The sequence below is a fragment of the Dendrobates tinctorius genome, unplaced genomic scaffold (assembly GCF_039654945.1).
Source record: "Dendrobates tinctorius isolate UK_male_01 unplaced genomic scaffold, ASM3965494v1 ptg000079l, whole genome shotgun sequence".
Taxonomy (NCBI): Eukaryota; Metazoa; Chordata; class Amphibia; order Anura; family Dendrobatidae; genus Dendrobates; species Dendrobates tinctorius.
This window is the reverse complement of record NW_027361747.1, coordinates 14,592,778-14,613,085: the sequence shown is the minus strand read 5'-3', so window position 1 is coordinate 14,613,085 and position 20,308 is coordinate 14,592,778.

Sequence of the window (20,308 nt, the reverse complement as noted above, 5' to 3'; positions counted from 1 at the left end):
ATAGATAGATAAAAAAAGAAAAAAGGAGGCAGCACTCCAATAAATGATGAAAAAGTGGACTTTATTAGCTCAAATGGTGTGGCAACGTTTTGGCTGTGACCAGCCTTTCTCAAGTCCACTTTTTCATCATTTATTGATTTATTGGAGTGCTGCCTCCTTTTTTCTTTTTTATTATGTATACAAAAAGGATATTTGTTTGGAGGACCTTCCTCCCTGAATTCATCTATACGGTGCTGCTCCATTGTTTTCTTCTAGAAAGATAGTAGATAGATAATAGATATATGGGTGGATAGATATATAGATAGATAGAATATAGATAGATGATGAAATATATATATATATATATATATACATACATTCAATATAGTGTCAGGACAATACTGATAATATGCAACAGGAAGGCACATAATATATTATCAACCTATCTGTCCATTATCCATCCATCCATCTATCTATCTATCTATGTGGTCTAACAGACATCATTTATCATTCTACTCATCTATCATTCCTCACATATATATATTACATATACAGATTGGTGTACTAGATGTGCAGATTGATAGATTCATAGACTATAGGTAGATATATAATAAGTAAATGATATAAAATGCAAACGAATAGAATGTTACATTCATAGTCTTGGACCATAGATATGTATAATAGATAGATAGATAGATAGATAGATAGATAGATAGATAATAGATAGATCGATAATGAATAGATAGATAGATAGATCTATAGATAGAGATAAAAAAAAGAAAAGAACAGCACCAGAAAAAAAATAGTTGAGTGCAAAGCTTCATAGGTACATACCAGTTCTTATAAGGCTGCGTTCACACGTAGCGTTTTTTTGCATTTCCGCGGCGTTTTTAAATGTGCGATTTTGTCGCGAAAACGCAAAAAAAAGCATCCCATGCAATCCTATGGGATTCCGCAATGCTGTGCTAATGCTGCGGATTTTTCCGCGGCGGAATCGCATAGTGGAAAAATACACAGCATGCTCATTAATTTTGCGGAATCGCGGGAATTCCACTCACATAGGAATGCATTGTTCTGCTTACTTTCCACATGTGGCTGTGCCCACCATATCAAAAGTAAGCAGAACATTTGCGGATGGTACCCACGATCCGGAGGAGAGGAGATTCTCCTCCAGGCTCTAGGCACCATATCTACTTAAAAAATAGAATTAAAATAAAAAAATCGTCATATTCTCACCTTCCGATGTCTCGCGCAGTGTCACCAGGCTTCAGCGATGCTCCCGGCAGGTCCCGTTCCCAGTGATGCATTGCGACAATGACCTTTGATGACATCACGGTCTCGCGATACTGTAGCGGTCATGCGAGACTGCGACATCATCAAAGGTCATTGTCGCAATGCATCACTGGGAACGGGACCTGCTGGGAGCATTGCGATGATCGGGAACGCTGCACGGGACGTTGGAAGGTGAGAAGAACACGATTTTTTATTTTTTTATTATTTTTAACATTCTATCTTTTACTATTGATGCCGCATAGGCAGCCTCAATAGTAAAAAGTTGGTCACACTCCTCAAACACTATGTTTGAGGAGTGTGACCAACCTGTCAATCAGTTCTCCCAGCGATGCTACAGATCGCTTGGAGAACGCTAGCATTCTGTAAACTAATTACGTTTGCAAATCGCTAGTTTTTCCACTGGAAATAGGCGGAAATTAAGATGCGATTTGCTCGCATATTTCCCACGGAATGGAATTCAGGAATTCCCACGGAAATTTCCACGGCAATTCTGCAACGTGTGCACATAGCCTTATAGAGAAAATGAGAAAGCAGCACAGCATTTCTTTAGTGGCCCAATGTGGGACGTCACACAATGGGCCACTAAAGAAATGCTGTGCTGTTCCTCATTTTCTCTAGATAGATGGATAGACAGACAGATAGCGATAGATAGATAGATAGATAGATAGATAGATAGATAGATAGAATCCAAAAATAGAGGCAGCACATCAAATAGATGAAAGTATTCACCTGCTATTTAATAGCCCACATGGTTTCGGTCCAGAGATGTGGTCTGTGGACCTTTCTCAAGCCTTGAAAAAAATCCACATCTCTGGACCGAAACCATGTGGGTTATTAAATAGCAGGTGAATACTTTCATCTATTTGATGTGCTGCCTCTATTTTTGGATTACATTTGAAATGACTGGTATATGTCTGGGAAGCTCTGCACCCTACTATTGTTTGTGCTGCTTTTGTCTTTCTTTTCTAGATAAATAGATTATAGATAGATAATGGAAAGATAGATACTAGATTTTATTCTATGTGTCTTCTCATTGCATATTATGTCCGAAGTAGTGTCCTAACTCTCCTGTCCAAGACTTCCAGTATTAGGCTGGATGTGCTGAGACTTGTAGTCCTATCATGTAAAGCCTGTGAGCCCTCATCAGGCTGTGGATGGGTAATCGGGATAATAGGAGCAGTGATAATAAGACCCCGGGGTGAGGAGGCGATGCTGGGCGGCTGATGCAGGACGTGTGCCCACTCTCCTCCTCATTCCTAGCAGATCTCTCCTGTCTGATGATCGCAGCTTTCTGGCCATGAAGTAATCCCTGCGATGAGGGCTCTATGAGCCTATAATGAGCGGTAATTGCCGGGCCGGCACACGTGGAAGGGTTTAGCAGGCAGCTGGCTCCAGAGCACAGCCTGGTACAGAGCCATCACTTTCATAACTCAAGGGGAAAATTAGGCCTTTTAAGGGGAAAGTCTTTGATTTCCTTCATGCTGGTGAGGGCGATGCGGTGTGAGGAGCCTCGTCTGCCGCTCAGTGCCGTGGAAATAACGGCAATGTGACTGCGGCATCAGAGCAGGGGCACGATCAGAGGGGTTCCCGGGGGCACGATCAGAGGGGTTCCCGGGGGCACGATCAGAGGGGTTCCCGGGGGCACGATCAGAGGGGTTCCCGGGGGCACGATCAGAGGGGTTCCCGGGGGCACGATCAGAGGGGTTCCCGGGGGCACGATCAGAGGGGTTCTCGGGGGCACGATCAGAGGGGTTCCCGGGGGCACGATCAGAGGGGTTCCCGGGGGCACGATCAGAGGGGTTCCCGGGGGCACGATCAGAGGGGTTCCCGGGGGCACGATCAGAGGGGTTCCCGGGGGCACGATCAGAGGGGTTCCCGGGGGCACGATCAGAGGGGTTCTTGGGGGGGCACGATCAGAGGGGTTCCCGGGGGCACGATCAGAGGGGTTCCCGGGGGCACGATCAGAGGGGTTCCCGGGGGCACGATCAGAGGGGTTCCCGGGGGCACGATCAGAGGGGTTCCCGGGGGCACGATCAGAGGGGTTCCCGGGGGGGCACGATCAGAGGGGTTCCCGGGGGCACGATCAGAGGGGTTCCCGGGGGCACGATCAGAGGGGTTCCCGGGGGCACGATCAGAGGGGTTCCCGGGGGCAAGCTGCTCACCCACCTCTCCTACTGATATACAGGGAGCTAAGGATGGGCAATCATCCAAGGAGAGAGAACTGATCACAACCTCACTGCTCACATCCATACAATCAGCACATACACAAGAGCTGGCAGCAAGACATGCACATAATACACCCTGATAGCATCAGTGCTCAGTGCAAACCCATTACAGCGAGCTCCACTTCTCATAAAAGTGGTTAGAATGAATATATAGACCGTGTATATATAGACTATACATAGACGATACACACTATACATATAGAATGAATACATAGACCGTGTATATATAGACTATACATAGACGATACATACTATACATATAGTATGAATATATAGACCGTGTATATATAGACTATACATAGACGATACACACTATACATATTGAATGAATATATAGACCGTGTATATATAGACTATACATACACGATACACACTATACATATAGAATGAATATATAGACCGTGTATATATAGACTATACATAGACGATACACACTATACATATAGAATGAATATATAGACCGTGTATATATAGACTATACATAGACGATACACACTATACATATAGTATGAATATATAGACCGTGTATATATAGACTATACATAGACGATACACACTATACATATAGTATGAATATATAGACCGTGTATATATAGACTATACATAGACGATACATACTATACATATAGTATGAATATATAGACCGTGTATATATAGACTATACATAGACGATACACACTATACATATAGTATGAATATATAGACCGTGCATACAATGGCGGATCTTAATAGGGGCGGATGGGGCGGTCGCCCCGGGCCCAAGGTTTTTTGGGGGCCCAGGGCACTGGCGTAGCGTGGTGGGGGGGGCGGTCCACCCCAGGCGGCATGTGTGTGGGGGCGGCGCGGCAGCAGCAATTCCACCCTGCAGTGCAGTGCAGCGGCGGGCAGGGAGCGATGCGATCACGGCAGCTCCGCTGCCTGCAAGAGTGAATAGCAGGAGCGGAGCGGCAAGGGTCCGTCCTGCTTCCTGCCCGGAGGCCGCGCTTTCTGTTTCACACAGAGGAGCGCCGATGAATGACGTCATCATTCAGCGGCCGCTGCTGTGTGAGGGAGGAAGCTCGGGCGATGCTGCGGATAGGTGAGAGGAGAGAGGTGGTGTCTTGTGTGTATGTATGTATGTCTGTGTGTGTGTATGTCTGTGTGTATGATGGAGCAGGCAATGATGGGAGTGATGGTCTAGAAGGCAGTGATGGGGTGAAGGAGCAGACAATGATGGGGTGATGGAGCAGGCAATGATGGGGTGATGGAGCAGGCAATGAGGGGAGTGATGGGGTGATGGAGCAGGCAATGATGGGGTGATGGAGCAGACAATGATGGGGTGATGGAGCAGGCAATGATGGGGGCGATGGAGCAGGCAGTGATGGGGTGATGGAGCAGGCAATGAGGGGAGTGATGGGGTGATGGAGCAGGCAATGATGGGGGTGATGGAGCAGGCAGTGATGGGGTGATGGAGCAGGCAATGAGGGGAGTGATGGGGTGATGGAGCAGGCGGTGATGGAGCAGGCAATGAGGGGAGTGATGGGGGTGATGGAGCAGGCAATGATGGGGGTGATGGAGCAGGCAATGATGGGGGTGATGGAGCAGGCAGTGATGGGGTGATGGAGCAGGCAATGAGGGGAGTGATGGGGTGATGGAGCAGGCAATGATGGGGTGATGGAGCAGGCAATGATGGGGTGATGGAGCAGGCAATGATGGGGTGATGGAGCAGACAATTATGGGAGTGATGGAGCAGACAATGATGGGAGTGATGGGGTGATGGAGCAGGCGGTGATGGAGCAGGCAATGAGGGGAGTGATGGGGGTGATGGAGCAGGCAATGATGGGGGTGATGGAGCAGGCAATGATGGGGTGATGGAGCAGACAATTATGGGAGTGATGGAGCAGACAATGATGGGAGTGATGGGGTGATGGAGCAGGCAATGATGGGGGTGATGGAGCAGGCAATGATGGGGGTGATGGAGCAGGCAGTGATGGGGTGATGGAGCAGGCAATGATGGGAGTGATGGGGGTGATGGAGCAGGCAATTATGGGGTGATGGAGCAGACAATGATGGGGGTGATGGAGCAGGCAGTGATGGGGTGATGGAACAGGCAATGATGGGGTGATGGAGCGTGATTTTGTGCGTATTGGCCGTAGGCCTACAGCTTATGTGCAACGTCTTTTTAGGCCATGTCCACACGTGGTGGAATGGTGGCGGGTTTTCCGTATGGACCTGCAGCAAACCAAGTGCTGCGGTCCGTACGGCTGTCAATTCCCGCACGGGGACCGCAGCGCTCAGGTGGGAAGGGGGGTACAGGGGCCCAGGTTTTATGAACAGCCCCGGGCCCATAGTCCACTCAATACGCCACTGCGTGTATATATAGACTATACATAGACGATACACACTATACATATAGAATGAATATATAGACCGTGTATATATAGACTATACATAGACGATACACACTATACATATAGTATGAATATATAGACCGTGTATATATAGACTATACATAGACGATACACACTATACATATAGAATGAATATATAGACCGTGTATATATAGACTATGCATAGACGATACATACTATACATATAGAATGAATATATAGACCGTGTTTATATAGACTATACATAGACGATACATACTATACATATAGTATGAATATATAGACCGTGTTTATATAGACTATACATAGACGATACATACTATACATATAGAATGAATATATAGACCATGTATATATAGACTATACATAGACGATACACACTATACATATAGTATGAATATATAGACCGTGTATATATAGACTATACATAGACGATACACACTATACATATAGAATGAATATATAGACCGTGTATATATAGACTATGCATAGACGATACATACTATACATATAGAATGAATATAAAGACTGTGTATATATAGACTATACATAGACGATACATACTATACATATAGAATGAATATATAGACCGTGTTTATATAGACTATACATAGACGATACACACTATACATATAGAATGAATATATAGACCGTGTATATATAGACTATACATAGACGATACATACTATACATATAGTATGAATATATAGGCCGTGTATATATAGACTATACATAGACGATACACACTATACATATAGAATGAATATATAGACCGTGTATATATAGACTATACATAGACAATACACACTATACATATAGTATGAATATATAGACCGTGTATATATAGACTATACATAGACGATACACACTATACATATAGTATGAATATATAGACCGTGTATATATAGACTATGCATAGACGATACATACTATACATATAGAATGAATATATAGACCGTGTTTATATAGACTATACATAGACGATACATACTATACATATAGTATGAATATATAGACCGTGTTTATATAGACTATACATAGACGATACATACTATACATATAGAATGAATATATAGACCATGTATATATAGACTATACATAGACGATACACACTATACATATAGTATGAATATATAGACCGTGTATATATAGACTATACATAGACGATACACACTATACATATAGAATGAATATATAGACCGTGTATATATAGACTATGCATAGACGATACATACTATACATATAGAATGAATATAAAGACTGTGTATATATAGACTATACATAGACGATACATACTATACATATAGAATGAATATATAGACCGTGTTTATATAGACTATACATAGACGATACACACTATACATATAGAATGAATATATAGACCGTGTATATATAGACTATACATAGACGATACATACTATACATATAGTATGAATATATAGGCCGTGTATATATAGACTATACATAGACGATACACACTATACATATAGAATGAATATATAGACCGTGTATATATAGACTATACATAGACAATACACACTATACATATAGTATGAATATATAGACCGTGTATATATAGACTATACATAGACGATACACACTATACATATAGTATGAATATATAGACCGTGTATATATAGACTATACATAGACGATACACACTATACATATAGTATGAATATATAGACCGTGTATATATAGACTATACATAGACGATACACACTATACATATAGAATGAATATATAGACCGTCGTGTATATATAGACTGTACATAGACGATACACACTATACATATAGAATGAATATATAGACCGTGTATATATAGACTATACATAGACGATACACACTATACATATAGAATGAATATATAGACCGTGTATATATAGACTATACATAGACAATACACACTATACATATAGTATGAATATATAGACCGTGTATATATAGACTATACATAGACGATACACACTATACATATAGTATGAATATATAGACCGTGTATATATAGACTATACATAGACGATACACACTATACATATAGTATGAATATATAGACCGTGTATATATAGACTATACATAGACGATACACACTATACATATAGAATGAATATATAGACCGTCGTGTATATATAGACTGTACATAGACGATACACACTATACATATAGAATGAATATATAGACCGTGTATATATAGACTATACATAGACGATACACACTATACATATAGACTATATACACAGCGCATCCCTAGCAGTTTGTAAACACGCAACCTCATCTCTTCCGGCAGTTTCACACGTCCAGATAATTCCGGTACCGGAAAAAACGGTACCAGAGCTATCCGTGTCCGTGTGTCCGTGTGTCCGTGTGCTACATATGCCATCCGTGTGACATCCGTGTGCTGTCCCTATGTCCGTGTGTACCATCCGTGTGCTGTCCGTGTGTCCGTGTCCGTGTTTTGGAAAAATCCATGTGCGGTACGTGTTTACACGGACCCATTGACTTGTATGGGTCTGTGTGATCCGTGCTGTTGCACAAAAACAGACATGTCAGTGTGTTTTGCACACGGACACATGGTCCGTGAAACCACGCTGACATCTGCATAGACACATTCATGAGAATGTGTCTACGTGTGTCAGTGTCTCCGGTACTTGAGAAAACTGTCACTACACTTACCTGAGACACTGACGTGTGAAACCAACCTTCTACAGATTCATGAGCACTGAGTACTAATAGCAATGTTAAGGCTCATTCACACGTCAGTATTTGGTCAGTATTTTCCATCAGTGTTTGTATGCCAAACCAGGAATGGAACTTACCAAGAAAAAAATATAATTGAAAGACTGATGTCTGTTCTTTGTTTTGGAGACACTCCTGGTTTTGGCATACAAATACTGATGAAATACTGATGTGTGAAAGGCCTTACTGAAGGCACTCTCTTCATACAAGAACTGCTAATCAGAATAGTTCATGTGGGTATATATATATACATACATAATGAAAAGTCACAGGCATTCTCTTACTAGACCACATAAAGAGATTGACCAGTAGTATGTATAAAATGTAAATCTTTATTAAATACAAGAATATGGATGAAACACAAAATTACTAGTTAGTGCAAGAATTAGCACATTGGAACTGATTGCAATATGCAAAACCCTTACATTATCCAAAGAAATCAAAGTGCACACTCACCATTACTGACCTCAATGCTCTTCTATAAGTTATAGACTGGAGTATTCCTGTAGGTATAGGATACATATATATATACTGCTCAAAAAAAAGAGAACATTTAAACAACAAAATGTAACTCCAAGACAGTCACACCTCTGTGAAATAAACACTGATTTGGATTCAATTTCTCTCGCTGTTGTGCAAATGGAATGAACAACAGGTAGAAATGAAGGGAAGGTCACTAACATCCATGTGTCTGCTCAGTAAGTGTCTAGTGTTCCCTTTATTTTTTTGAGCAGTATAAAAATAAACAAAATAAATAAACATACATACAGTATATATATATATATATATATATATATATAAGAACAAGGAAAAAATCCAGCAAGGACTCAGCGAACCAGGATTGGAGTAAAATAATAATTTTCTTTATTTCTTCAAAAAGTTAAAAAAGACAAACCACAAGAATCAGGAACCAGAGTGCATGGCAGAAATAAACGCAAATGGGACTACGCGTTTCGGCGACTTTATCCGCCTTCTTCACAGTCCAAACCTTGCTGGATTTTTTCCTTGTTCTTCTATTGAAGGATTTACTCCTAATCCAGTCCGTGCAGAAACTTGATCACCAGGTGGGAAAGACCCATGAGTCTCATTGCTACAGCTGGACACTGATATACATATATATATATATATATATATACATATCCTAAACACCTAAACAAAGAAGTATGCATACACTAAAAATGTTAGGATTGTGAAAAACTACACACACACACACTTCTAATAAGAATAATTTGATTCCAAGCATACAGTGTGCTACATAGAAAAAGGAAGAATAAACAAGCTACTGTTATATAGCAAATATCTATAAATATCCAGAATAAATATTTTATTCATCAAAACTGTAAATTAGCATTCATATTTCTATACTGCAGCGTTCTATATTACCTAGCGGCAGCACAGGGCGCACAGTACATTGTATAACATCTCACAGGATATCATATGATGTAATACGCTATTAAACTGAGCTTTTTGTGCCCATGAAATGGGATTGATCCCAGAAGTGGTGCTCGGTCCAAAATCGTGTCTCGAGTTTGTGAACGTGAGAGCAAATAACAAAAGGAAATATAAAAAGAACGCAATGAAAATGAATACTCCAGCTGCTCAGGCATAATACAAACCTAAATGTTCACATATTAGATGGATTTTGTTATGCTTATATTCATATACTATATATATATTTATACACAGACATACGTATATAAACATATATATAAACTACACACATATATATTATGCCTTCTTTATATAAATATCATAATATCATATCTATATTATTCTTAGATGGATCTTTCATACTTATATCTACAAACTACATACACACATACATATACATATGTATATATATATATATATATTACTTTTACTAACATACTTTGTGCAATAATAGAAATATATATATAAATATATACACATAGGTTAATATATATACTTATTTTTTCTTCCCTAAAGCTCTTAGCTCTGTCTGTCTTTTACCTGCATCTCTCAATGTTATCTCAGTTGTACATAGAATATAAAGCTATTCTAGACTCTATATGCTGCAGCATGATTTAGACATTTGATTATATGCACATCTGCTCTTGTATTAAACCCATTTCTATTCTGCAGAATGGTCTGTTTCTTCCATGCAGAGCTAGCCTCGTGTAGCCTTTCTCCTATCTATGACCGCACGTATACCGCAGTCCGGTCTCTCCTTGTGTGCACAGGTCCTTACTCCTCTCTGCTCCTTGGAGCCTTGCAGTCAGGGTTGCCCTTCCCTGCACTAATGAGGTCATTATGGGAAGCGTGAACAGCCCTATTAATGTATTATTGAGAGTGGATCGTTAACTTGTATCTATCGCTGTTTAGAAGTGTCATTGTGATATTCCTGTCTGTGTCACATCTTGCCCGATATAGACTGAGATTTGCCCATTATCTGTTACCAGGCAACACTTTGTGAATACCAAAAACTGAAAAGAAGCCTTCAAGAAAGTCCTCAATAATAGTGCAAAGGAACAAAGATCCAGGACACAACAAAATACCACAGGGGTGACTTTTCATGAGCAATTATCTCTCATTAATCAGAAGAACAGCTGCAATATTAATAACTCCTCGAGCCCTGGGACTGGAGTAGTAGGGGGAAGCCTCCTTTGATGAGGAAACTAGATGGAGGACAGTTTTGTAGATATAACTTGACCACAAATGGAGCAGCAATTTGCATTTCTGGACCTTGTCTGAAGGATATGTTGTTTTCTGAGCTGGAGGATTGATGCAGGTCCTCGCTCTGGCTCAGGCGTGGGAGCTCCAACATCCTTGCTGTCAAGTCTACTTTTCAAACATCAAGCCAAGCGTTGTAGATCAGTCCAAAGAGACAATCTTTGGGCGTAACGTGCATTGTGGCACATCAAAAGGCCAGAGAATTATATGAACTGAGGAGTGCATTGAGCAAGAATAGTGCAAGGGTTCTCCTTTCACAGAGCCAGGATTTGAATACTAACAGATATGTAGTAATGGTTAAAAACTAAGGTTTTCCCAATGATGAGGATGCAATATTTGAAGGGGCTTGTAGAGCTTAAAAGAATCTCATTACAGGAGCCGGGCAGCAAGAAGAAAAGAGTTGTACTAATGAAAAGGAGGCTATTCTGGGAAATCACCTCTCCTGCTCATTGAAAGGTCCCATTTCCATGTCCTAAACAGCAATGAATGAGAACACAAAGAGATATATGAGAGATAAACACATCCCAGGCGTCACTTATAAGGTCACTTAGTGATGAAAATCCTTCTTGATTTCCCTGCATTCTAACAACTAATACAAAATTTCATTATATAGTCAAAAATTTAGATATGATATTTTATATGATCTATCCCCCTACTTTTTGTTCCTCCCTTGCTTTAAGACCTCCTGTTTGGTATTTGATATTTTATGTACTTGATTGAAATAAACTTTATCTTTTATTTGATCTATTTGATCCTTGTGGTTTATGGTTACTCCATTCTCATTTCTTTCTTAAAAATGTCCTTATATAGCACAGAATTTAGAAAAAGTTTGCAACTGGATTGAGAAAATATATTCTATACCCTGACAGATTAGATGATAGATAGATAGATAGATAGGTAGATACTGTGATGAATATATATAGATAGATAGGTAGATAGGTAGGTAGGTAGATAGATAAATAGATCGATAGATAGATACTGTAGATTGATGGATAGATATAGATAGATTAGATAGCTAGATAGATAATAGATAAATAAATAGATACTGTAGCTAGATTAGCTATGTAGACAGAAATGTATATATATATATATATTCATATACTGTATATCCAGAGACAGATATTTATACAAAGATAGTAAAAAAAATAGAAAAATAAATCAAGAGGACTAGATATATTTTATACATAGAAACATATATGTATGTAAATATATGTACATTTATGTATGTATGTATGTCCATATACAGTATATGTACATATCTATATACCTAGAAACATAAACAGATGTATATGTATGTACATAGAAAGATGTCTATAGAAATACAATCATCTTTAGATAGCAAGCAAGAGACAGAGCAAGGAAAGAATTTAAAGGTAAACAGACATTTATCCATATATATGTGGCAACAATATTACCCAATATTTGTTTTTTTGCCAATTAGAGAGCCAGATCATGGGCACTTACATCAAAATCTAAAATGTGTCTACAGCCTCTATTTGTAACATAGCAAACTGAAAATAGCACAGGAGAGGTAATGCAGACTTGGGTCATCTTATCTTTCAGTGTTGGTAGTTGCTGGAAGAATCATTACAGATTGGACTGAGGGACACAATGAGTGCCTGCTACACATCTGAATTTAGTGCTCTGTGGTCACTGGTCATCAAATGCAGCACCATGGTTTTTTTCTACTAGCACAGAAAAACACACACAGGCAAGCAAACATATACACACAACACACACACTATACAGAAGAAAAAGGTACAAGTGTCACCATTCAGTTGTCATCCAAGGTAGAAGCATGGAAATGTGTAAAAAAAAAGAAAAGCAAACCAGAATTAATATATAAATATCTAACCTGCCTTGAGTAATGACAGTATATGCAGTGTAAACATTGATGAGGAAGGTGATATGACGCAAAACGTCCAAAAATGCTGCATCCAAAGGTAGGTGAACAGGACTGTTTTCTCTCCATCCAAGAAAAATGATCCGATTATTCTAATCAGGCTCTGATTAGAATGTGATCAGAGTCACATCAGTTTTTCTCGGAAGTGGAGAGAAAGAAAAAGTTTCTCCATCTTCTCCATTCTGTCAGTCTGTGAAATTGGACCGGCGTTCAGACGTCATTCGAAGTTTTTCATGGACCCATTGACTTGAATTGCAATTTTGATCAAAATCAGACATGCCCTCTCTTTTTTTCCGTTCGGTCCTAGGAAAAAAATCAGACATGTTCCCAGCCCCATAGAATATCATGGGTATGAGTGTTATTCATGAAAACCAGGGATAACACTTGTCTGATATAATTGTGCATGAGCCGTTACAGTGCAAATAGCCTCTTTAGTGAAAAAGTGTACTGGAACTCTCTGCAGAAAATACAAATTTTGCAGTCAGAATCCCTCAGTAGTCTTGTCCCAAACGAGCAATGTGTTCAGGTATGTTCACATGCAGCCGCCTTGAACCTCATCAGTGCTGAGATGCTGCAGCCTTTTCACTGCACCTTAGGCTGTAGCCACAAAACAGACAAAAAAAACGCAGCAGGATTGAACTGATGTTGTCTTTTGAAGAGGACCTTTCACCAATTTTGTTCATGTTCCACTGGACAAATATGCAAAAGTGACTGCAGAGCAGAACAAAACACTTTTTTTAGCGTAGGTAAGCTGGTAGCACCATGAGAGGAGAGTTGATAGAAAGCTTTGTAATGTGACACAGCTAAGCTCTGCTGTACTGCCTCTCCCACCACATGGACTACCAGGAGATAAAAACTTAAATGTGTCAGTATTACCCCACATTCACTTTAAATGGGTTTCTACTATTTGGAAAACCCATTCTTATATGCAACTGTGTTCTATGTCAAATAAAAATACCATATATTCACCTCCTGGACTTGTGCATTCCAGTGCTGACATTGCTGTGTCTGCCAGTGATCTCATGACATTGTTATATTGCCACTGATAGGCAGCAGTGCTCGTGTAACAAAACAATGTAATGCAAGTGCCAGCAGGCACAGTGCCGTCATCGCAGGAGTATCGCTGGTTCAGGAAGTAAGTACATGGTGTTTTTATATTATATGGGGCGCTGATGAATTTAAGAAAGGGTTGTCCCAGTAGTGGACAACCCGTTTAATTTTGCAGGGGAACATCTGTTTCATCTGAAAAATAACATTTTTTTTATGATTGGAATCTGGGGACTTTGGGTACCGTTACACTTAGCGATGCACCAGCGATCCCGACAACGATATGGATCGCTGGTGCATCGCTAAGTGGTCACTAGTGAGCTGCCACACAGGCAGATCTCCCCAGCGACATCGCTGGTGTCGGGGGTCGCTACTTACCTGTCAGACGCGGCGATCCTGACGTCCTCCCGCCCGCGTCCACGCGTCGCTCGTTGGCGCCACAGGAAGCCCAGCAGGAAGCGCCCGACGAGAAATGATCCAGGACCTTCTCGCGCGACCAGCGATAATCAGCGGGGGAGCTGGTCGGAGGTAAGTATCACATGTAGCGATATCGCTAGCAATATCGCTGCTACGTCACAAAATCGGTGACTTTACAGCGATATTGCTAGCGATATCGCAGTGTGTAACGGGGCTTTACATACATCTTACTAGAAAACTGTAAAAGAGGCCTTAAAGGTGGTGTCGGTATTTTATATTAGGAAAACCTGGTGACAGGTTCCCTTTAATGTATTTGTGTTCAGCATAACAGTTCCTTAACATCCAATATCTGGAAAGAAGGATTGGGCTAATACGCCTCTCACACCAGCCGACATGGTGTGCTGTAGGAAGTTACTCCAGAGGAGTTCGGGCAGTGCATGATTGGGGTAAAAGACCAAAGTGATTGGTTCCCACAGAAGGGAAATGGTAAAAATAGAGTATTGACAAAAATATCTACAAATAAATTAATTTTTAAAAAGTTAAAAATAAAGATAAAAACACAATGTATTTCAGCTTTTAGCAGTCTTTTTCAGGTAACCTGGAGGTGAAATAGAGAGCTAGACTCATTTTATCTCCAGGCACCTGAGTAAGGCTGCTAGCAAGCAAAATTTGTTGTGTCTGTGTTTAATAATAATAATAAAAATTATTTGGAGAGATTTTTGTTAATACTTTATTTTCGCCATTTCTGTGGGAACACCAATCAGCTTGGTCTTTTACCGCAATCACGCACTACCGGAACAACACTGGAGGAACTTCCTACAACACACCAGGTCGGATGTAACCAAATTGCATCTTGTGTATGCCAGTCCTAGACTTGTGCCTCAAGTGAGCACACATTGTCTCTCACCTGATTCTTTATACTAATATACTACACTCAGAGAGCACCACATTTTTCTTTGCTTTTCCCTAAGGGATTTCCATCACTTTTGTGCATTTACGAAAACTTGCATGTTTATGGAGAGCTAGGAGACATAGATTAGACACGCTAAACAGATATCTTTTTTTCTTTTAAACATCTTTTTATTAAATTTTATGCATATAGACATCAACAAAATAGATCAACTTAGAAAAACAGGAAAAGTAGCACCTATAAAGACGTCGAGCAGAGGCAACATGTGTGCGTATATATATATGGTACTTGCAACCCGGAATAGAAGAATAAGAGAAAAAAGAAGGTAGAAAAGTAGAGAGCCTGAAAAAAGGGTAGGGGAGATCTAAGTTGAGAATATAAATGGGATTGGAGGGGGGTGGGGGGAATTTAGGTAAGTGTCCGAATTCTGAGAGACTGTATCGAATATTAGTGTTTAGAATGAGTGTCTAGCCAAAGGCGCCATGCTTCAGTGAATTGTCTATGTTTCTTCGCCTCCCAACTTCCCAGTTCCTTTAATCTACATATTTGCTCTACCCTGGTCCTCCAGTGATGTCGCTAAACAGCTATCTAATGTGTATGGCCAGTTTTCCATTTCTATGTAAAGTTTTCCATTGGATAACGAAAAGTTCTGCAACTTTGCAATATACTTTTTGATCTAATTCATTTCCATTAAGGCCGTGTGCACACGATGCAGATTTGCAGCGGATCCACAGCGGATTTTACCATGCAGAAACGTTGCATATCCGCATTGTGATGTACAGTAGCCTTAAAATCAATGTAAAAAAAAAAAACGCTGTGCAGACGCTGCGGATTTTTCCGCGGGACAAAATCCGCAGCTTGTTACTTCTTTTGTGCGGTTTTCCATCTCCCCTGTCACCAAATCCACAGGGGGAAAACCGCGATGGAAAACCGCAAGAAAACCGCATGAAAAATGGAAGAAATCCGCAGGAAAAATGCAGGTCATTTGACCTGCGGAATTCTTCCATTCTGCGCGGAAAAATCTGCAGGGCCAAAAAGTCCGTCTGCACTCAGCCTAACATTTCCATTTGCAGTCAGTGAATATGAATATTCTTTTGGCAGCTCTGTCTGCCCAGAGACAAGAAGCAGTGATGTCATCATTCCACTAGCTGTCAAACTGCTGCAGCCTGTGATGGGCTGCAGCGGTTAGGTAACTTGAATTGTGCGCCATGGGATATTTTATGATGATGCGCTGCTCAGAATCACCTGACAGCGATCCAGTGGCTTCACTGCATCTTGTCTTTGCGCAGACCACAAAGCTGCCTGCACTGGATCCAGGTGGGAGGCGAGTATTTGCTATTTTTTTTTCATCACCTGTTCCCTGTGATTAGTATTATTTTGCAAGATCAACCACTTTCAGCCTAATAACCTTTACAGACCTGATAAATTCTGATATTTTTAGAGTTTGTTACAATTGTATCCAGTCTAGGCATGTCACAGCCAGCCAATCAGCCTGCACTCCACATTGATATATTTTAACAAACCAATACAAGGGAAATCTACTGATCATCATATCTACACTTCACAAAGGATTGTCTAGTCTGGAAAAATCGGTACCAAACTTTCATTTCCATTGGCAGGTATAAATGCCCACGATCAGGAATGTCTGCAGTTTTGATGCTGCGTATTTACGCAGCATCAAAACTGCAGCGGCCAGCTGTGACAGCATAGTGGATGGGATTTCCAGAAATCCCATGTCCACTATGCGTCCATACACACCTGCGAATCACCAGCGAAAACTGATGCTTCTTTCAGGACCGCAGCATGCCAATTTCTATTGTGGAGGCGCTATAGAAATTTCATCCGTATAATGTATTGGATGTTGTAAATCCGCATTGTTCAGTGATCACATTCGGATTTGCCTGCGTTCTATAGAAGGCAGCGCTTTGGACGCAGCGATAATACTCTGTGTCCAAAACGCTGCTACTTCGTGATGGTGGGAACTTAGCCTTAAACCTCTGGATGTGAAAAACAATAAGAATATCCAAATTCTCTCACAGTAAAAACAAACCTGAAAATAGTGAAATATTGAAAAAATAAATATATTAGCATTAAAGAATCACTCTCATCTATATTTTTAATGAAATCTGTGTTTATGTGCATGTAATGTATTGTGAGGTGTATTAATGGGGTTGGACACTACTAGGACAACCCCCTCATGAACTAAAGGTTTGGCCCTGATAAATAAAAAAAAGACTATACTCACCTCCCGTGCCCGCGCCATTCCTCGCTCTCCCCGGGGCTCTCTTGCATTTGTTATGACATGTGACCCAGGCACCCAATTAGCGCTGGCATCACTGTCCCCACCAACTTATGGATTGAACATGAAGGGGAAGTCCAGGCTGCAGATGATCTCTGACTTTCATGTTCAATCTGTACACAGGTGGGGACAATGTCACCAGCGGTGATTGGGCGCCGGGGTCACGTGTCACAACACCGCATGAGAACCTCAGGGAGAGTGAGTGCTGACATGGGAATGGCACTGGCATGGAAGATGCGTACAGGTTTTTTTATGTTATTGGGGCCAAACATTTAGCTCCTAATAGCGGACAACCCCTTTAATATACTCACCTACCGCCGCTCTCTCCGATGTCCAGCACCATTCTGCTTCGCTTCTCAGCGACGTCACCACAACTAGCCGGCTTGCTCTATGCACTATGCATGAGCCGGAAGTCTGTTACAACGTTAGATGACGCAGCCTCGTTCTGCCGCTCCATACTTACATTAGGACTGTCCCGATCAGAGTCACCTTGTTGTGGTGGGACGGCTTTTATGCTATTTTTGATTAAAAAAAAGTATTACTAAAAACTCTGTGTTATTTAAATGCACTTTTTGCTTTTTATTAACTTAATTACAGCAGGGGTTTTGCTCATTTTTTCTCTTGTAGGTTTTATAGCCATACTTACATTGTAGAAGCCTCTTCTGGGTCACACAGAGTGCAGTGTGACCTGGAGAGTCTGAAGAGCGGTGACATCACTAAGAAAGTTCCTTCCCGGGGAAAGACCTGGCTAGTCATTGCTTGCGTTGAGAAACATGTGATGGTGTCTCCGCGGCTTCTGTTTTGCATGTTTTGCATATTTCCCATAAGGGATGGGGGCATTGCTCTAGAATCACTGTGTTGAGAAACATGTGATGGTGTCTCCGCAGTGTTGGATGTTGATCTCCATGAGTTCATTCATCCTCAATTTTCACAGTCTTCTACTAGGCATTGCTCTTAATGGCCAGTTTCCTACTCCACACTGATGAGGGGCAATACCCCGAAACAGCTGTCTGTGGATGGATACCATGTTTTGGCATAGGTGGTTTCCTTCATTGGAGACTGCCCTTCCCGTGGTTGTTCCTTCCCGGGGAAAGACCTGGCTAGTCATTGCTTGTGTTGAGAAACATGCGACGGTGTCTCTGCGGCTTGTGTTTTGCATATTTTTACATATTTCCCATAAGGGATGGGGGCAATGCTCTAGAATCACTGCGTTGAGAAACATGCGATGGTGTCTCCGCAGTGTTGGATGTTGATCTCCATGAGTTCATTCATCCTCATTTTTCACTAAGAAAAGAATGGCGCTGGATCCCGGAGAAAGCAGCACTAGTATAGTAATACACTCCCACTACATTACATGCACATATACATACATTTAATAAAAAAGTATATATATATATATATATATATACACACACATGAGAGAGCTTCTTTAAGAAGCTTCTCACTGCAGAGTAATTAAATTACATGTAATCTTTCAAATACTGTATGGGTCAAAAGTTACCCCCATTGAACATGTGGTTTGGTTATGACCAGATTCTTTTTAGAAAGTTTCTGCATTGCTAGTTAAAGGCTGTATTCATCAGATGTCATTTAGAAATGGGGAAAAAAAGATAAAAATATGTCTAAATGCAGACCTTTGTATTTGTTATTTATTTTTAGGTTTATTAAGATATACTGTGTAAATCTGTTTTCTACTATTTATTTTCAGTTTGATTAAATATAAGTTGTGCTTGAGGGTAAAATAGTTTTATCAGGAGATAGCGAAATTAGACATGTTGAATATCTGTATGGTTGGCAGATCTCCATACTGAAATGTGATCTTGTACACAGCTATCAAATGTACGACCACAGAGATCAATGAAGTGCAGCTCTGGCATAAATTAAGAGACCACGTCCAAATGTTCAGTTTGTCTGATTTTTCTCTTTATAGGTATATTTTTTAGTAAAATGTAAATTGTTATTTTAGTCTATAAATGCCTGACATGTCTCCAAATTTCCAAGCAATACATTTTGTATTTTTTTTCTGACAAAGAACAATGGTCAAAAGTAAAAAAAAAACCAGTGCTTTCAGACCTCAAATCATGCAAAGAAAGCAAGTTCATAATCATTTAGAAGCAACAATACTAATGTTTTAAATCAGGAAGAGTTTAGAAATCGTTATTTGTGCAATAACCATGGTTTTTAATCACAGCTTTCATGCGTCTTGGCATGCTTTCCACCAGTCTTTCACACTGCTTCTGGTGCAAAATTTTAAGCTGTTGTTCTTTGTTTGATGGCTTGTGACTATCCATCATCCGCTTGATTACATTCCAGAAGTTTTCAATGGGGTTCAGGTCTGGAGAATGGGTTGCCCGTGATGGGGTTTTGATGTGGTGGTCTCTTAATTTTTGCCAGAGCTGTATTTCTGTTTAAAGGGAGTCAGTCAACCCCAAAATGTA